General features: G+C 33.6%; 1 long non-coding RNA gene across 1 annotated transcript; it reads left to right on the top strand.

Moving 5' to 3' along the window:
- LOC118488007 lies at nt 1-788 on the top strand. The gene is made up of 2 exons (XR_004883251.1): nt 1-260; nt 712-788. It is a non-coding gene; the product is annotated as an uncharacterized LOC118488007 (long non-coding RNA).
- Nucleotides 789-6,464: the final 5,676 nt, after the last annotated feature.

The raw sequence follows: 6,464 nt of genomic DNA, 5'->3' as shown, positions 1-6,464 counted from the left end.
GAGAAGGCTCCATTAACGGAGAATCGAGAGGTGTAGAGATGAATGATGGTGAAAAAACGATGGTGCTTGCCGGAAAACATTTTCCCCCTTTTTCGGTACCTCCGGCGTCCTTTTTTCTCCCGCGGATGCATCTCCGGCGACCTCCTCTATCTCTAGATCTCTTATCATGTTATTCGCGACGGAGGTGTCGCTATTGCTATTGCTATCGCAACGTCTTTTGCCCTAGCTTTATGAAGAAGAAGAGGGACAATTTTGATGATGTAATGGTGACGAAATTCTTCAATTCTTCACCTTTTGATGAATTTTAATAGAAATTGTTTCAATTTTGATGTTGAGAATGTTATAATTAGTTTGTGATTTGTTGAATGCTGGATTTAGCTGTTTTTGTTTAGGACTTATGCTAGTTTATTATAATTGTGATTTCTGACATAACTGTGCTTTTTTGTGTATTTTTTGGCATGAAAAAAATGTGTAAAAAATCATACTTTTGAATGTGTAGATTGTAGGTAATGATAATTTGATGCTTTTATATAATTGGAATTGTATTCTGCCACTGGAATTATTTAATTTAATTTAAAAAGGGGGTTTTGTGTGTTTTTGGATTTCTTTATCTAGTAAAATATCTACTTTGTTGATTTTAGATAGAAATTATAATGAATATAAAGTGTTTTATTAATTTAAGTTTGATGATGAATTGTTAATATGTGACAGAATCTATGGTGCTGATCATGGAGGGATTTTTATAGCATTTTGAGGGCTTAGTAACACCCTCATACTCTCAGAGTCTGCAAACGATGAAGACATGGGGTTGGATGTGAAAGAAGAAGGTGAGAATGATGAAGATGATGACGAAAGGAACTCGACACCATCAATGGTAGGTGTTGACGGTGGACTTGTTACATCAAACAGAACCAATAACAGGTTTCAGCATCAACATCAGCAGCAGTTTCAAGATTAGTTAACCCCACAAGGAGGTGGTCAGAGACAGTGTAGACCGACAGAAGAAAAGCTGGTTGGGTTGTTCTTCCTGATGGTTTGTGGTTAGGGTTAGAGAAGCTGGCTGGGTTGTTCTTCCTAATGGTTTGTGGTTTTATATCTGAATCCATTTATTTGTTAATTCCTATCTTTCTGATTATTTGAGAGTAGAGAGAGAGAGAATACAGGGGAGAGAGAACAGGGGAGATGATGATGATAATGATGATTATAATTTTTAAAATTTTACATTCTTTTTCTATTAAATGACTGTTTTGCCCTCACATGGGTTGCACATGACCTCACTTAACTGAAAATTTTAACCAGGTTAGGGTCAAAGGACCTAAGGTGTAACATGTTTTGCAAATAAAGGACCGTGACTGTAATTATTAAAGTTAAAGGTCATCCAACGCAACCCATTACAAACATAAAGGACGAAAAGTGTAATTTACCCTTAATTAAGTGAATGTTTTCCAATTCCAAATCCTTTCTTGACTAACCAAAAATAATTTTAGATGAAATATGTTCTAATTGCAATTCCAATTCTACAAACCAAACAAGGCCTTAAAGTCATCCATTATAAGACTTCAGGTTTAAACGACTAAATTTACGAGCTTTTAGAACTTGAGGAAATTATATCACTGCAAATCGGTTCCTAATTTACCCCTAACTTACTACTAGAGGACCCGATTCAACCTTAGAACCTCCATCATCATTGTTTGCCACCGTTTGAATATTATTTGTAAAATTGTAAAGGAAATACACTATCATTGAGAAAAAAAGAAGAAGAAGAATAACAAACCTTTATCGACATAGATGCTCCTCTGATTACCCATTTAACGATTACGTCTACGTTGATTCGGTGACCCCTTCTACGGCCTCATTTGCTTTATATGGCGATAGACACATGCTATGATGCATTAGTAGTCACCATAAAGCAATAATAAAATTTTAAAATTGTATATTGTATCATCTACTTGTACCGTAAGGTTCTAGTGTTGTAACAAAGGAACAATATATTGTGTCTCTTACACCAACTTTGGTTTTTATGTTTACACACAATGGCTGCATAAATACTCTCATTATGACAAAAAATAGCCTCCACAAGTGGATAGACCATCGCTTGCATCGTAGGTGAGGTTCATTATATAACACAAAATTATTTCAAAATAATAACAATTGTAATTCTATAATTTTCTTTTATATAAAAAAATTTTAGATTGAAAAAAATGAATGATTAATTATCTACTACGCGATCTCGCAATGTTTAATGTTCTCCACATATTCTTTCCCTATCATAGTATCACGTGTTGATTATTAGCTTATTTAAATTTTAAGTTTTCATACGTCCACGTGCGATTTTTCAAAATAAATTTTGCATTGGAAAATGTAGCATTTCAGATTTTTCGTATTTAATTGTTTATCATTATTCTCTTGGAATTCGCATCGGATTACTTGTTTTCATATCGTATTAGTTGCATTGATGCATAGACATTAATAAATAAAATAATTATGATTTTAAAATTAAAGACCCTTTAAATTTCTAAATTGTCAAATTAATCCCTAGACTTTTCAATAATCACAAACTTGGTGAACAAGTTGAAATATCAAGGTATTAAAATGGAGATAAACATCAAAATTTTTAAACAAACTAACACTATCCCTAATTTCATCATCTCCAAGTTTTATTGGAATTGCACCCTTCTCACTTTCACCATAAATACATGTCTTCCTTTCTATGTTTCTTACACCAAACCAAAGCAACACATCTTCCTCCCCACTCTCTAAATACAATCTCTCCAAGAAGTTTTAGGAGCCTTAAGAAATCTCTAAGTTAGGATTTTAGTTTCTTAGATTTTTGTTCTAATTCATTCTTATTTTTCTTTGATAATTTGGTTATTAATTCTTGGAATTAATGTTATGATAAATTTTATTAAAACTTCAAAAAAAACCATATTGATTTTATGACTAAATAATATTTTGATATAAGTTAGAAATCCTTTTTAATCAAAACTTTGTTGAAAACATAAAAAATTGCAACGTATGTAACCATCTGAAACTACCAGCAATCTGACTTGCACTTTGGAGGTCCATAAACCTGTCCAAACAAGCTTAAATGGGTTTGATTTTTTCTTTGTTAAAAATAGTTCTTCGAATTACGTTTTGATCCTTATATTAATGGTCGTCTAACTCCAAGAATTCAATCTTCTACAGGCCTTACAAAATCATTGCGCAAAGCTAAATTTAACTTTTATTGTAAAACCCTAACCGATTTATACTATCATGTGTTGAATCATTATTGTTTTCAAACTCTTAAACAACATTAAAAGATTAGTTTTAACGACTGATTTTGATTTTGTAAAGTTATTCTAAAAAATAATCAATTATCCAAAACCCTAGGACTTTTCCCTTATTCGATTTTATTCTTTTTATTCATCAATTTCTGGTTCAACTTGAGTTTTTTTTACTCATGAAGTTTTGTTTGAATTGAGTTCTTTATTTTGTTTTGATGTAAGAATTGCACCTTCATTGATGATTTTTGTTTGCATGTTCATTGATTTTATATGGAACAAACAATCAATTTGGATTCCAAATGAACTGGAATAAACAACAATAAACAATCGAATTTAAATTATCTCATTCGTCATTTGATTATTCATGCGTTGAACATGTTAACAAAACCTTGATTTTGAGATTCCATGGAAGAATATTAGATGAATTTTACAAGCGTTTAATTTATAAAAGACAACAAAGAAAAAATGATCGAAGACAGTTTTCTCATGTCAACAAACAAATTTTTGTTTCAATATGGTTTAGGATTTTGGTTTTGGTTTTGCTTATTACAGTTTCAATTTGGTATCAGTTTTTTTTGGCATAGGAAACTAGGGGAATTTTGGTGATGTTTAAAACCTCCAAAGGAATGTTTTAAATTCCATGGGTGGTAAGAAGGAAAGTTAAATTTCATTAATTAAGTGAATGTTTTCCAATTCCAAATCCTTTCTTGACTAACCAAAAATAATTTTAGATGAAATATTTTCTAATTGCAATTCCAATTCTACGAACCAAAAGGGGCCTTAATGTTGAGTGTAAAGCCAAGCCACTTGATCAACCTGAGGTCAGCAAAGCTGATCAAGTTGATAAGAGAATAATAGTCTTGGTGATCCAGATTTCACAGGATCATGTTTTGGGACATTCTTCTCTTTCCTCAATCTTATATATATGAGATTGTTATGTATCTATAAAATTGTACCAAGCTTAATACAAATACTCCTAGTTACCGAGAGTGGATGTAGGTCAGAATCAGACGGAACCACTATAAATCTTTGTGTTCTAAATAGAGTGTGTGTGAGTTCTGTGTTGTGATTGTGTTCGTGTTTGACCCACTCGATCCCCAACAACTGGTATCAGAGCTCAAGCTCGTGTTGTTGAACCGAATAGAAACAGAGGTGTAAAAGATACTGACCTGTGAAATCAGAACTGGGGTTCTGATCAGAGACGTTCAGCCGCCTCCGCCACTCGTCAACCGCTGGCAGTTCCGCCGCCGCCAGAACCACTGCCGCTCTCTCCGCCGCCAGAACTGTTGCCGCTCATCCATTATAAGACTTTAGGTTTAAACGGTTAAATTTACGATCTTTTAGAACTTGAGGAAATAGTACTTCTTATATCACTTCAAATCGGTTCCCAATTTACCCTTAACTTACTACTAGAAGACCCGATTCAACCTTGGAACCACCATCATCGTTTGATTATGTCGGATTACCAACTGTTTTACCGCAAATCATTGTTTGCCACCATTTGAATATTAATTGTAAATTTGTAAAGGAAATACACTTACTATTGAGAAAAAAAAGAAGAAGAATAACAGACCTTTAACATAGATGCTCCTCTGAACACCCATTTAACAATTACGTCTACGTTGATTTGGTGCCCCTTCTACCGCCTCATTTGCTTTATATGGAAATAGACACATGCTATGATGCATTATTAGTCACCATAATGCAATAATAAAATTTCAAAATTGTATCATCTACTTGTACTGCAAGGTTCTAGTGTTGTAACGAAGAAACAATATATTGTGTCTCTTACACCAATTTTGGTTTTTATGTTTACACACAATGGCTGCATAAATATTCCCATTATGACAAATAATAGCCTCATGACAAAAAATAGCCTCCACAAGTGGATAGACCATCGCTTGCATCCCAGGTGAGGTTCATCAGAAAACATAAAATTATTTCAAATCATTGTAATTCTATAATTTTCTTTTATTCAAAAAATTTTTAGATTGAAAAAATAAATGATTAATTATGTACTACGCGTTCTCGTAATGGTTAGTGTTCTCCACATATTCTTTCCCTATCACAGTATCACGTGTTGATTATTAGCTTATTTAAATTTTAAAGGGTAAATTACACTTTTCGTCCTTTATGTTTATTCCAGATTGCAACGGATACCCTTTAATTTTAATAATTACAGTCACAATTATTTATTTGCAAACCCGTTACACTCTACGTCCTTTAGCACTAACCAGATTAAAATTTCCAGTTAGGTTTATTCACTTAAGGGTATTATGGTCAATTCATGCTTTCTATTCAATATTTAATAAATAAAACCAAAAAAATATTGCATACACACTTCATCTTCCACAATTTCTAGCCCTAAAACTTTAACCACCACATCTTGCCACCACCACCTCATCCTGCCGCCACCACCACCACATCCTGTCCCCACCATCATCATCCCAACAAGATCTTCAAAACCCACATGAAACCCACCATTAAACCTTGCAAAAATGCACTCCCTAACCTCTAATTCTTTCCTCTACCACTGATCTTTATGCGCCTGCAACCCATGGCTCTTATACAATGCCACCTCCAGCACATGCTCGTTGTTCACTGTCTTCGGCATTGACGCGTTCTTTATGGGTATCGGAGTTGATTATTCAATCAAGAAGTACACACAGTCTCACGATGTGTTTCATGGGGCTACCCTTGTGATGATTATCATTTGGTTGTTGTTCTGTTTTCTTGTGAGATTTGGTGTCTAGTGTCATTATGATTGGAGAGCTCACCGAATTAGAATGGCAGTCGGCCAGGTGTGGCTGGTGTGGGTTGTAGGAAAAATAAGGGTTTTCAAAATTTGTTTCCCTCAGATCTACCATAGTTGTTTCTGTGAAAAAAAAAAAGCTTAGTTGATAGTATAGTTCACATGACATTCATTTCGATAGAGATTGGGGAAGGTGATGGTGGGGGCATGATGATGTGGTGGTTAGGGTTTTAGGGATAGGAAGTTGGGGAAAATGAAGTGTGTATGCAATTTTATTGGTTTTATTTATTAAACATTTAAATAAAAGCATGAATTGACCAGATTACCCTTAAGTGAATAAACTTAACTAAAATTTTTAATCTGGTTAGTGCTAAAGGATGTAGAATGTAACGGGTTTTGCAAATAAAGGATTGTGACTGTAATTATTAAAGTTAAAGGCTATCCAT

The sequence above is a fragment of the Helianthus annuus genome, chromosome 16 (assembly GCF_002127325.2).
Source record: "Helianthus annuus cultivar XRQ/B chromosome 16, HanXRQr2.0-SUNRISE, whole genome shotgun sequence".
NCBI classification, from domain to species: domain Eukaryota; kingdom Viridiplantae; phylum Streptophyta; class Magnoliopsida; order Asterales; family Asteraceae; genus Helianthus; species Helianthus annuus.
This window is presented reverse-complemented; position numbering and strand designations above follow the sequence as displayed.